This window comes from Equus quagga, chromosome 11 (assembly GCF_021613505.1).
Source record: "Equus quagga isolate Etosha38 chromosome 11, UCLA_HA_Equagga_1.0, whole genome shotgun sequence".
NCBI lineage: Eukaryota > Metazoa > Chordata > Mammalia > Perissodactyla > Equidae > Equus > Equus quagga.
The window spans coordinates 99,167,045-99,180,775 of NC_060277.1; the positions used below are offsets into that span (position 1 = coordinate 99,167,045).

Genomic DNA, 13,731 nt, shown 5'->3' on the forward strand with positions numbered 1-13,731 from the left:
CTGCTTCAATATCTACTGAGGAAGGTATGAGGAAAAAAACCTATTTCTAAATTACTCTTTAAAGCATTCAAATCACTAATAGTGAATCAAATTAATTCATCATTAAACAAAGAAGATGCTTCCAAACTAATACATTAGATGTTAGGTAGTCATGGAGTCCCAAAGTGTTCTCTGTATTTTCGAAGAATTTAAGTACAAAATTATAAAACTGCAGGGAAGAACCTACTGGCTGACAGTCATATGAGAGGAGTGATTGCCTATAAGCCCCAGGTGGGGATCTGTTTCCTTTATCAACAACATTTACGCAGCCTCTTTCCCCACTCCTGACATAGTTACGCACTTAATAAATATTTGCTGAACAAAAACATGCCACCAATGTAACTCCCATCTATTCAAGAGAAGGGCTCTGGCCTCGAGCTTCAAATCAGCTAACTGTCAAATCTCTGAGCGAGGATGGGATCAGAAGACATATCAGCATGAATAACATTCTGAGGAAAAAACAACATAGCTTCTAAAAGAGAAAATCATGCCACACCAGTCCACCCAAATTCTCTGAGGAGAAAGTAAGTATGTGGATACAATTTATGCAGGCTTTTATAAAAGTCTTGATAGGAATCTAAATAAAAGGCTATTTTTTAAAAACCTGAGTGACCACAAAATTGAGAATATTTACCATAGATGGAGTGTGATTTAGACAGAAAATTACAAGTGGATGCTGAAGCAATACCCTAAATGAAGAAGTATAAGCAAAAGATTGATGTTAGGTAATGTTTTGGAAATGCTATATTTAACACTTTAATAAATTATATGAAAGATATACAGCAAATTCCTCATTCCTAACAGTAAAATACTACACCGAGTTAGAAAAATAAGGAACTGAAAGGTGGAAGGGATTTTTAAGTGTATCAAATGAGAAACATTTGCAAAAACTAGGATTTATTTTCAGCTTAAAGAATACTTTGGAAAGCGTGAAAGTTGTCAGTTCCTGTGTAGACAAAATTAGGCCCAAAGTGGAAATTGCAGAGAGGTACATTTCAACTCAACATAAGGTCAAGCTTTCTAACCATCAGACTGAACTAACAAGGTGATTCTTTCCCTGAATTACCTCTAAGAGCCCAGTGAGATACAAGAGGCTGAAATACTGCAGGTAGGAAAATGGCAGGTATTACAGCATGGACAAACAAAAATAAGGCATTTACAGGAAAAAATCTAAGTTGTACCTAAAGGATTCATGACTTGCTTCCAGTTAAAAAAGGAATTTTTGAATAATTATAGAATGTTCCCTAAAGACACTGTGATGGTCTATGCAAAAAGGGGGAAAATAGTTGCAAATTCTATTGGTAACAACAAGGAAAAGACTATAAATAGAATATATTTTCCTGTTCTTCTAACAAATCATAATTTAGCTATATCTGAAATGCAGTTCTGATTGGTTACCACAAATCCAGGAAGGCAAAACAATGCTGACAAACATCCAGAGACGTGTAAATGGAAGCACTAAGAGGCTGAAGGAGGTTTTACCGGAGACCACATTTTAAAATCAATCATCTTCATAAAGAAACACATAGACACAGAGAACAGACTGGTGGTTACCAGAAGAGGCATGTGGGGGGAGGGCAAAAGGGGTGAAAGGGCACATCTGTATGGTGATGAATGGCAACTAGACTCTTGGTAGTGAACATGATGTAGTCTATACAGAAGTAGAAATATAATGATGTACACCTGAAATTTATATAAGGTTATAAACCAATGTGACCTCAATATAAATAAATAAATAAATAAAAATGATATTCAATTGAGAAACATGAAAGCCAAGGGGCACTATGATCAAAATCAGAAAATGTATCAATACTAGTTTATTCATCAAATCTCGGTACAACATATTAAGCTTTTAAACTTGAAAAGGTAGAGTTTTTCCACAATAGATAAAAAGAAACTTGTGGAATGTGTTATCACCAAGAGGTATTTAGAATACTCAAGAAAAGATATGCATAAATGTATCTATATTAAGTCCATTCTGGGTTCCTATAGGATAGTAGTGATGTCTGAGGTGAGGCCTTAAGTTTCTGAGGCCTCTTAGAAGATAACATCTTCTAAGATAACAATGCCTCACCTCAAAACACCCCTTGGTGCCTACTGAGACAGAACAATTGGCTGATAGCCCCTTCTAACAGACTCTGCGACTCTGCGAGGCTTGGGGGTATAGTTCCTTTCATTCTTTTATCTATGTATGTATGTATGTATGTGTTTTATATACACACACATATATATATATACACACACATTCTTTATCTTTGATACATTTAAAATCATCCTTATATAGCTCTCCATCCTGAAATTTTAATTTATGATATACTCAACATTCTAAGACATTAAAAGTTCTTCCAAAATATTGTTTTATGGCTATAATTGACCACCTTTAAATATGCCATAATTATTATCCATTAATCTTGCACTTCACTTAAGTTGATTGTCACTTCTCACTAGTATAAATAATGCTACAATGACTATGTTTGTTCACAAATCTTTCTATGTATCTCTATTTTTTTCTTCCGTAAGATAAATTCCTACAAGTGGAATTATTGGGGTAAAAGGACATCTTTAGATTTTTCAATATTTGTTGCCAAAATACTTTCCAGAAAACTTGGGCCAATGCACACGTCTACCAGCAGTTTGGGAAACTGCCCCCTAACTACCTTTGACAGCATAGTTTAACTGCCAATATGATAGGTTAAAAAAACTGTACATCATTTTAACCTGCATTCCTTTGATTACTCATCAGAATAAAAATCTTTCTCATATGCCTCTTGGTCATCTGTATTTCTTTTTTGGGAACTCTGATCATGTCCTGTGTCAGCACAGCTCTTAGCTTTCTTCTGGCTCTAACAAAACTCTGAAAACCAGGTGAGATGGAGCAATGTTATCAGGAACTTCTGCTCCCCCTGCTGGCCAAAAAGTTACTACCACAATCAAGACCTAGATAAAAATAAACTGTAGGCTACAATCAAGCTGGTCTGTTTTCTGGACTGTTGCTGCATACACAATTTATACACGGTGACAAAAGACAAAACATTATATGTATAAACTCATACTTCACAGAGCTGTGATGGAGAAGAAGAAATGGGACACCTGATCACTACTATATCAGAACTAACGTCATAAAGAATTCTAAAATTATAATCAGTTCACTGCCAAATACACTACCTGTATCACAAGCCTAAATAACATTCATTTCCCTATACTTTATTCTAATAATGTGAAAACGTTCCGGCTACCAGATGACACTGGGTTGTTGGCAAACTGGCTCTCTTTTTCAAAAGCAAAAATAAGAAAACAAAAACACACATTGCCCTTCATCATACAATGGAAGATTATTTAAAAAAAAAAAAAAAACGCTTTGTAATCCTTATTCCGAAACTTACACTGAACAAAGTGGGTCCATAGTTCCAAAGGGTAAGGTCAGGATTGGCAAATGGATGTGACTAACTCAGCTTTTCCACTGATACCCTCCTAAAGATGTACTTCACAGGTTGGGCAATACAGCCTTTAGGCCATTCATTCAACACATATTTCCTAAGTCCCATCACATGGCAAGCAGTGATGATAAAAGACAGGACACAGCCCCTACTCTCAAAGAACTCAGACACTAAGCTGGTAAGAGATGACAACCTGTAATCACTGCACAAGAGAAGTGGTGCTAGGTATGCACACACTCAAAGGCAATGCCTGGATACACAGGAAGCTCCCAGTGTCGGCTACTGTTGTTACTGTTATTAACATCACTGGTATTAAAGAACTAGGAGGAGTAAGCTTCTAGAACAGGGTGAAGGGCATTTTAAACAGAGGCTACACTTGCTTGAAGGCCCAGAGGCAAAGGAGCAACAAGGCGCACAGAAGCAACTGCAAGCAATTCCGCACCAGTGAGTGCAAAGCGCTCAGGAAGGAGCAGAGATGACCTGGCAGGGCCCGCATCGCCAAGGGCCTAGGTGCTTGGCAAAAGCATTTGAACTTGAAAGCCAGGTAAGCCGCAGGGGAGGAGGTGTATGATCATATGATGAGATCTGCACTATACAAGGATCACTTTGGCAGCAACTTGGAAGAAAGAAGGTAATCAAGAATGATGAGCAGGCAACTGAAGGTCGTGCAGGCAAAGTGTGATGAAGGGCTGAACTCAGAAGGGAGAAGTGGGGGTGAGTAGGGAAACATTACGAGCTAGGATATCAAGAACTTGGTGACTAATTTGCCACAAGAAGGAATCCTGACTCCACTGACTGGGTGGGTGATGGTACCATTCACCAACACATGAATAGAGGAAGAGGTCAGACTTGGGAAAACAGATGATGAGGTCATTTTGAAATGAACATGGGACATGCAAGCAGAGATGTCCAAGAGGCTGCTGTGTGTATGGGACTAGAGATCAGGAGATCATGCAGAGCTGGAAAAGCATTTGCAAATCATCAGTATATGGATGCCATGTGAAACACAAACTTACCTAAGATATCTCCCAGGAACTGCACAGGGTAAGAGGAGAGAGGGCAAGACAACGCAAACACCGACATGAGTGAGGAAAAGAGTCTGCAAAGAAAACTGAGAAAGAGCAGCCAGAGCTGACAACGATGACAGAAAGAGCCAGCAATCACATCACTTGTACCTCACTGTGTGCCAGGCACTCTTCTATGTGCTTTTCATGCATTAATTCATTTCTTCCTCACAACAGTTCTGTGAGGTAGGTGCTATTATTTTATTATTTCCCCCAGTTTTTGGATGAAGTAACTGAGGCACAGAGAGGTTAAATTACTTTCCCAAGGTTGCACAATTAAGTGGTAGAACTAAAATTTGAATCTAGGAGTCTGGCTCCAGAGTCATGTTCCGTATCACTACTCTACAATGCTCTCAGAAATGAAGACAACAGGCCAGGAGGGACCACCACCACCACAGTCAGGGGGAACGGTCCACAGTGTCAGAGACTACAAGGGGCCTCAGAAGGCAAGGCAGAAAAGGAGCCTCTGAATTTGGCAATAGGGATGACTCTTTAAGGGCAGGTTCAGTGGAACACGTAGGTAAAAACTGGACAGGGACCAGTGGTTGCGGTTTAAGGGTTCTGTACTCTTAAAAAGTGAAAGAGATTTGAGTATGTTATAAGCTAAGGAACAAAAGCCAACAGGAATAGGAAGTTGAAAATTGGGTGGGAAGAGACAAGTGAACAGTGAGAGGTCCCTACAAGGAGGAAGAAAACATAACGTTAATTTATATTTTGTATTTGATTCTTTTACCCCTGTTTTCACTCTCATCTGGTTGTCTCACTTATTAAACTATGCTCTAGGTTGCAAACATTTCACAAGATGATTTCTAAGCAAGAAAAAAATCTAACAAAAACTAAAATTACTAGACTGTTTACAAAAAAGACTTTTTTTAAAAGAGAGTATTTTTCGGGGCCAGCCCAGTGGCGCAGTGGTTAAGTGCACATGTTCCGCTTTGGCGGCCTGGGGTCCGCCGGTTCGGATCCCCGGTGCAGACATGGCACCGCTCATCATGCCATGCTGTTGCAGGCGTCCCACATATAAAAAAAGTAGAGGAATATGGGCACGGATGTTAGCTCAGGGCTAGTCTTCCTCAGCAAAAAGAGGAGGATTGGCAGTAGTTAGCTCAGGGCTAATCTTCCTCAAAAAAAACAAAAGATAGTATTTTTCAATTCCTTCAAATCAAATACCTGAATATATTCTCTGAGCTTCCTGAACTTACTATGGCTACTCCCTTTATCCTCTGGAGCAAACCAGCCAACAACACCCAGAACTGCTCTCCTGCCCACCACCTGACTTCTCTCCTCCACTCCAACCCATACCACTGGTGCTCTGCCTCGGCCTGCTCAGCACTCTCTACGGCCTGGTCGAACAGCCCTTCCTTCCACAGCCCAAACAATTCCCCACTACTAAGAACTTCTTCACTTCAGGATAGGGACACAGGAGAAGGAATCTGGGAACTAGCCTCTGATGACAACTGACAAAGCAATTTCACAATACATATGTATCTAGAGCAGTCCCAGACCACTGCAAAAATCTGATGAGAGCAACGGACCCTTCCTCTCCATAAAACGCACACAAGCAAAACCACATCATTTTGCACTGAACTGCCAAAAAGCTGTCATTCTCCACATATTTTATCCATAGAAAAGTCCCTCCAGCCATCACTAAAGATTCCTCCTTGGCAAATAGTTTATATAAGCTTAGTTGGCTGGTATCCTAACCTACCACAGAAAGAAAGTATTAAAATAGAGGGCAGAGCTGCTGGAGGCTAGAACAAGGACAACAACAGCCTGACACTAAGGTAGGAGATCACGAAAGTAGATAATAACAGACAAGAGAATATAAAAAATAGCCCAAGAGTATGTAATACATACACACTAGTCCACTAATACCATATATTTCATGGTTTCCAAAGGTATGTGATATTTCAGCATGGTACACTAACTGATGGGCATAGTGAGGATCTTCAATAATTCTGGATTATTATTAAAAGATAAAATTTTGCACAGGCTGCTTTCTTTAAGGAGGCAGAGAAGCAGGTAATACCTTTTAGAAAGATTTTCACCTGAATTATAACCTTTTTAAGTCTCAACACTAGAAGTTTCTGGAAAGGAAACCATCAAATAAAGGTACATAGAGGCCAATGGTGAAAGGTAAGGTTTAAAAACAAAACAGAAAGGTCAGCAGCAGCCAGATCATCAGGGTCTACATTTTATATTAAAAAGTTTGAACTTTCGGGGCTGGCCCCATGGCCGAGTGGTTAAGTTTGCGCGCTCCGCTGTGGCAGCCCAGGGTTTCACCAGTTTGAATCCTGGGCACAGACATGGCACCGCTCATCAGGCCACGCTGAGGTGGCGTCCCACATGCCACAACTAGAAAGACCTGCAACTAAGATATACAACTGTGTACCTGGGGGATTTGGGGAGATAAAGCAGAAAAAAAAAAAAAACTAGCAACAGTGGTTAGCTCAGGTGCCAATCTTTAAAAAAAAAAAGAAAAAAGAAATGGTGAGCAAGACTGAAATCTTGACCTTAATTTTTCAAATCAAAATTTTACTGATAGCTAAAAAAAAAATCTTACCTTCCAAAGTTTTGATTTTATATAAATCTCAAGTTTCAATAACAAAAATCTATACATATCAAAGATAAATACATGAAAAGCCTAAAGAAATAATCTACTTCTTCAAATCATGTTAACCAATTTGTACTAAAATCTTCATTTCCTACATATAAGTGCTGAGGGTCTGCCACCCATGATGAGTGACATATGTGTACAAGGCTACTGGATGTTGTTATGGGTTGAACTGTGTCCCCTCAAAAAAGATATTTTGGATTCCTACCCCCAGTACCTCAGAATGTGACCTTAGTCGGAGATAGGTCTTCACAGAGGTAATCAAGTTACAATGAAGTCATTAGGGTGGGCCCTAATCCAATATGACTGCTGTCTTTTACAAAGGAGAAATTTTGAAGAGAGACACACACAGGGAGAACTCTGTGTAAAGACTGGAGTTACACTGCCACAGGCCAAAGGACCACCAGAAACTAGACGAAGGCTGGGGACAGTTCTGCCCTGGCACCTTCAGAGGGAGCACACTCCTGCCCCCAGACGTCGAGACAATAAATTTCTGTTGTTTAAGCTATTCAGTTTGTGGCACTTTGTTACAGCAGCCCTAGCAAACAACCATCAAGAAAATTAGCAGCTCCTGTTTATTGAGCACACACTAAGAGTTATTCTAAGCACTTTGCATCAACAAACTCACTTAGTCCTCACAAAGTCCACCCTAAGATCTAGGTACTGTAATTATTCCCTTCTTACAGATGAGGACACCAGGGCTCTCAGAGGTTACGGAACTTGCCAACCATCAGCCAGAGCCCCCACTCTTACCACAAGGCTATAAGGAACTATTACTAACAGTAATTATTATAAGAACAGTTGCAGTTCACTGAGCCAGACATTATGTCCTCTACAGATATAATATATACAACAATCCTCTGAAGTAAATGTTAATATTATTTCCAGCACAAAGGAGGACCCTGAATCTCAGAAAGATTAAAAATTTGCCCAAGATCACACAACCAAGAACATGACAGTGTCTCTAATTGCTAACTCAGGGGAACGAATAAACAATGAAACTCTTTTTGAACTAAAACTTAAAAAGCAAGTAAATTTTTTAATGCTTGACCTTGCAATTCAATACTAGAAACATACATCTATAAATTCTAACTTCTTCAAGAGGCCAGGAGAACATGCGTCCTACACTATGGTACCCTTTGTGTATGTAGCCCTTCAACCTCCGCTCAAGAGCTCTCTGCTCTCTCACTGGTGGCCCCTTGCTGTTTCTGACTTCAAGATACAAGAGGAGAAGAAAAGATGGAGGGACTGAGATACTGTTTTTTAAGGTTTTTTAAATTTTGTATTTAATTTATTGATTTTGATACAAACATCAGAGTATAAAAAAATATAATACAGTGAGAAGTCTCCTTCCCACTGCTTCCTCTACCTGCCCAGTTCCTAGGCTTAACAGGCAACCACTGTCACCATTTCCTTGTTTATTCCTCTAAAGTTTTTTTTAATGCATATACAAGAAGCCAATACAAATTTTCTTTTCTCCTTTTTTTAAAAAAAAAAAAACATAAAAGGCAACATATCATACATGCCATTCTGCATCTTGGTTTTATCACTTGACTTTCTATTATGGAGATCTTTCCACATCATATTGAATATTTTAATTGTCTTTTTGTTCGTCAAGAATACTTTTTAATTCTTTCATCACAGTCCAGTCTAGCATGTAAGGCAACCGGCAGTGCCTAACAGCTGATGGTGGCACCATATCACACACCAAAGACCACACATCTCTTCGCTCTGCCTCCTCATCTTCACTTTGCTCTTTTCTCCAACTTGCCCAACTCTCCTCCTCCTCCCTTCCTCTCCCATCTCACCCACGCCCCAGCCCCGAGAACCAGCCCTAGAAACATCACACATCACTGACATTGCTTAGTCAGGGCTAGCAATAAAAAAGCTGTAGACCCCTGATACAGAGAAAAAGGGGTAAATAATTTTCATGGGAACTTCTAATTAACAAAGACGCCTTATACTGAGGAGTTTTTTGCAGTTATTTTTCCTTGGTATTTGGGTTGTGAAAAGGGTGAGCATTAGCACTATTTTCTACAAGCATGGAAACAAGCGCATGTTCAGGTCTAACATTTAAGTAACGCCCGACAGAACTAGAGTTCATTCTGAAATAAGATAATCAGAAACAAAGAGTAAAAACTAGAAAACGAACATTTTGGCTCCAAAGTATACATTTTGATTAGCGTGCCATTCTTTTTTTACTTAAAAATAAGTAGCTATAATCTGAAAATACACCTCAGAAACATTTTAAGGACATTCACCACTGAAAAAGAGAACAAAGCTCTCCCTCTCCCTTTTTATTTTCTGTCCTATAAATTCTATGCTATCCTCTTCCCTCAAAAAAGTGCCTTTTTTTCCTGCCCAGATCAAACGCTACAATTTTTAAGTTAACAAAAGGAGAAGGAAATGTTAGCAAATAAAAAATTGTTTAGACTCAGAAGAGGTCTTCCACTGATCAAAGGGTTGGTAGGGAACATAAAATTAAAGGGGCCACACAACTACATTGTTAAGTAGTTAACAGGTGGTAACTCACACAGTATGGAGCACTGACTTCCATTCTGTATTCCTGCCATGCCAGAGGCCTTTCATACAACTTCCGGGGTTACTGTGGAGCTATAATACCCCAGGTTCAGAGATTTAGAGGAAAAATCTTAAACATCATTTATACTTAAAAAGCAGGCCTCTATGTACCCTACATTAGTTAAAACCAAGGAAACTGTAAAATAAAATCCAATGTATTGATCCCAAATTCCTTGGATTTCTAGAGAACCAGCACCCGCTGATATCCCCTTGCCTGCTTCCTAAAGAGGACAGAGGCCACCGGGTCCTGGCACTAAACACTTGGTACCAAAGAGAAATACTTTTGTGCAAGGTCCTCCAATTCCTACGGGTTCAGGACTTCTGGCTGGGTTCCCCATGCAAGCCCTCCAACCCTACAGGGATAATGGCTGGAAAAACTGTGTCATTTTGTCTTCCTTTATACTAACATAAGCACTCACTATCCAACAATAGCAGCTGGAACAGAAGTGAAGATGAGATCTCAGTCTGCATTTACCTAAAGATTTCCCACGGTCCAAACAGTTCAGTGACATAGACTGTATTATTCTCTGATTTATTCACTGCATTAATCTGAAATTCCACGGGGCAGATTACTACACGACAATCTTACCTACGCTACTATCTAGCTCCAAAGAAAGGCAACGTGTGTCGCCTGGTGAAGCTGCTGGAGGGCTTCCATCACTCCTTATCTTTCTCCATCCTTCCTCCCACTTTCCTCCCTATGTATGTCTTAAGCTTTGCCCTCTGCTTACTCCTAACGGAGCGTCCTTTGGCCACCTATGTACAAGAGATTAGAAGGAGCCAAGAACTGGAGAACCACTGTATCAACAAGAGCTTTTTCATCCAAAGATCATCTGTCCACACTGCCCAAAAGAGGTTTATCCTGTGAGATTAAACTTGGCACAAAGTGCTACCTGTTGAGAAAAACAGTGTAAATTCTCATGCAAAGGACTAGGGAACAGCCGGAGAACTCTGCAAGAGTTGTACATGTAAACCAAGAGCTCCTAGAATGTTCTAACATACTACCTGAAGTTTCAGAGTAAACAAATGGTTAATGACACATCTTTTGTAACATATGAATCAGCTACACATTCGCAAGAGTGGGACACACCCTAGTACCTTTGACTGAAAGTGGACCTGGATGTCTGAATTGCCAATCCATCCTCCTGAGATTGGAACAGAATTGTACAACTATGTAGGTTGTCCCAATTTAAAGTTAAATAACAAACACATCATTATAACGAAGTTAATTTGAGAAATTCATTAATATTTTAACACCAATCATCAAAAATAGTAGCAATACCAAGTAAGGAGTAGCCGAGCAGTCCTAGAAAGCAGACACAATAGTAGTTTTTGAGGGGAAAAGAGTGTCAGAAAGAGGGTTGAAGAACTGCAAATTTAAGAATTAGGATATTCTCAATTCTAAAAAAAAAAAGAAATAAAATGAGGCCTTTAGTTTAAGAAGTTAACATGTCTTACCTTAAGAGGCACCCACATAGCATTCATAGTGTCAGGAATAGTTCAGACAATACTCAGAAATAATCAAGAAGGGAGTCTTAGTAATCCTTCAGTCACCAAGGATAAGCAGGTAGGAAAATTTTTTGTTTCAAGAAGGTATCTGAAAGAGAGGATTTTCATTTAGACTAAAAACTAATCAAGAACAAGCAAATAGTTTAAGCTATCTAGAAACAGATTTGAAGTACTACTTGCCTCACCATCCAAAAAAGATGTACAAAAAACAGTCCCCTTCGGAAAAGGGCAAATGTGTGTATGTGTATCCCCATACATATGTAGAAATATATTTACATAAAAACTGTACTAAATGTCTAACACATATTTTTGATAACACAAAACTGCTTACCAAAAAATTAGAAAACCAAAATCCCAGACAGAAAAATGATTGTCCAGGGTACTTCAGAAACACTATTGAAAAGTCATTTAACTGACCTTTTAAGAAAGACCCTTGCCTTTTATTTACTAAATTAAAACCTTTCTGATCATTCCAATTGTCCTAAAATCTATTAAGCTTAAGTTTCAGAGCCAATTCTATGTGAAAAATAAAATCTATTCTTGACTGAAGTGCTAGAAGCAAATAAAAGACCCTTCTTTCCCAGAGATTTTTAAAAACAGACCAAACAACTTAATTTTGAGGATTAAGTTTGCCTGGAGGTAGGAGGACGGCTTAAATGACCTCTTGTAGAATCCTTGTTCAAGTCCTCGGCCTGAATGAAAATTCCAGCTTAACCAGTTACTGCTTCGCTTAAAATGGAGGCTTGCCCGGGTAGGGACAAAAATAACAGCACCCACCTCTGTAAAATAAATTTCTAAAAATCGAAGACTACAGTACCCTCATTTTAAAGAAAAATTAAAAATAAAAACCTCTGGAGTGGATTTGTTCTTGCTATGCGTTTGTCACTTCGGCTTCGAAGACTTGGCATCACTTTCCTCACCGCTCGTCGGATTTTTTTTTTTTTTTTTTTTTCTTTCGGGGTGGGGGGCGGGGTTGACTCTTGACCCGTCTCAGGAGGCTTTAATAGCTCCTCCATGATCCCCACCGCGAAAACCAAGGGGAGAGGAGAAAGGGGAGAGCCCGACTCCCCACCCCTCCCCCACCGTGGACCCCAGTCCCAAACCTACCCCCCTGCCCGCAGAGGGGCGACTCCTGCTGCCCCAACCCCATTGTTTGGGAGGGGGCGCGGGGGGCAGCGGGCTCCGGCAGGGGCGCCTGCGGCCGTGGCCCCGGCTCGCTTCAGGAGGGGCGGCCCGCGGGATGCAGCTTCCCTTCCTCTCGGCGTCGGTCCGTCCCACCTCGGCTCGGCCTGGCGCCCCGGACTCTGCTCGGCGCCCCCGGCCCGGGGCCCAGCCCTGCTCGCCCCCCGGGGCACCAGGCCCCTGGCCCCTCGGCCGGCAGTCCGCGGCCCAGGCCTGCGGGTGGGCGCGGGGCGGGGGTACCCGTGCCCCACACACGCGTCCCCGCTCCCCCAGCCCAGCCGCTTCCAGGGCCCTCGGCGGCGCCCGCTCCCCGGGCCCTTCGGCCCCCCGCCTCCCGGCCGGGCCGCCCCCGCAGGCTCTCCCCGTCTGGGCCGCCTCCCCTTTCCCACCATCACCCCTACGGACTCGCGCCCTCACCCCCCGGGGCACCAGTGCCAACGGCTGCTCCCCCGGCCCCGGACCTACCTGCACGGCTCAACCAAGCCTAGAAGTGGGGGCGGGGAATCTTCCGCCCTCCTCTGTCTCTCATTGGCCCTTCCGGGGCATATCGTGAGCGCCATTGGCTAATGGCGGATGTCCGTCAGAGCGGTGGGGCGGGACAGAAGGGGGAGAGGGATGCTGGTGCCTCGGCGTCTCTGTCTCTGTATATCTCGCTGTCTCTGTCTCTGTCTCGGCTCTTGGAAGCGAGAGACACTGGGACGAGAGGACTGGGAGGGGCCCGGAGATGGGAGGAATAGAAATAGGAATCCTGGTAGAGCTTCTCACCAATCTGTCACTCCGAACCCCCTACCTAAGTCCCCTTTAGATCCTCTTCTCCATCACCCCCAACCCCGGCCCCTCACCCCTGTAGGTTCTTCATCCAGGAAGCGACGTGATGAAAACTCAAGCCGGAAGGCCATAGGGGGAGATTTTATATATGTGTATAAAATATACACATACAAATACTTACATATAAAGTCAACCAGAGAGAAGGTCACGAGGGCCTGGAAAGGAAAGGGCACACATCTCACAGACAGGGAAGGACTTTGAGATACAGCCAATATAAGAAGGAATCAAAAATTCCTCTAGGAGCTGGCAACAGTGGTTTCCTCCTGGGAGAGGAGCTGAGTGTGGAAGGGGCCTGGTGGGAGGAAGATTTTTATTTCACTGCATATCCTTTTGTATCCTTTGATTTGGGGACCATTCACAAAGATTCCTATTTTTTTTAATTAGTTGATGTAAATTTTTAAATAATTCTAAGGCCGTAAAACCAGGGAGACAGACAAGATGGTCGTCCGGGCAAAGTGAGACAACACGCAGGTTTGAG

General features: G+C 41.7%; 1 protein-coding gene across 1 annotated transcript in view; it reads right to left on the minus strand.

Moving 5' to 3' along the window:
* The window catches only part of KANSL1 (KAT8 regulatory NSL complex subunit 1), a 172,826-nt gene extending 160,672 nt beyond the window's left edge, over positions 1–12,154 (minus strand). The window contains exons 1-2 of the mRNA XM_046675107.1: positions 12,093–12,154; positions 11,193–11,331 (exon numbers count right to left, since the gene is read on the minus strand). The gene's annotated coding sequence lies outside the window, so the exon portion shown is untranslated. The remainder of the gene's footprint in view (positions 1–11,192; positions 11,332–12,092) is intronic.
* Between the last annotated feature and the right edge of the window lie 1,577 nt (positions 12,155–13,731).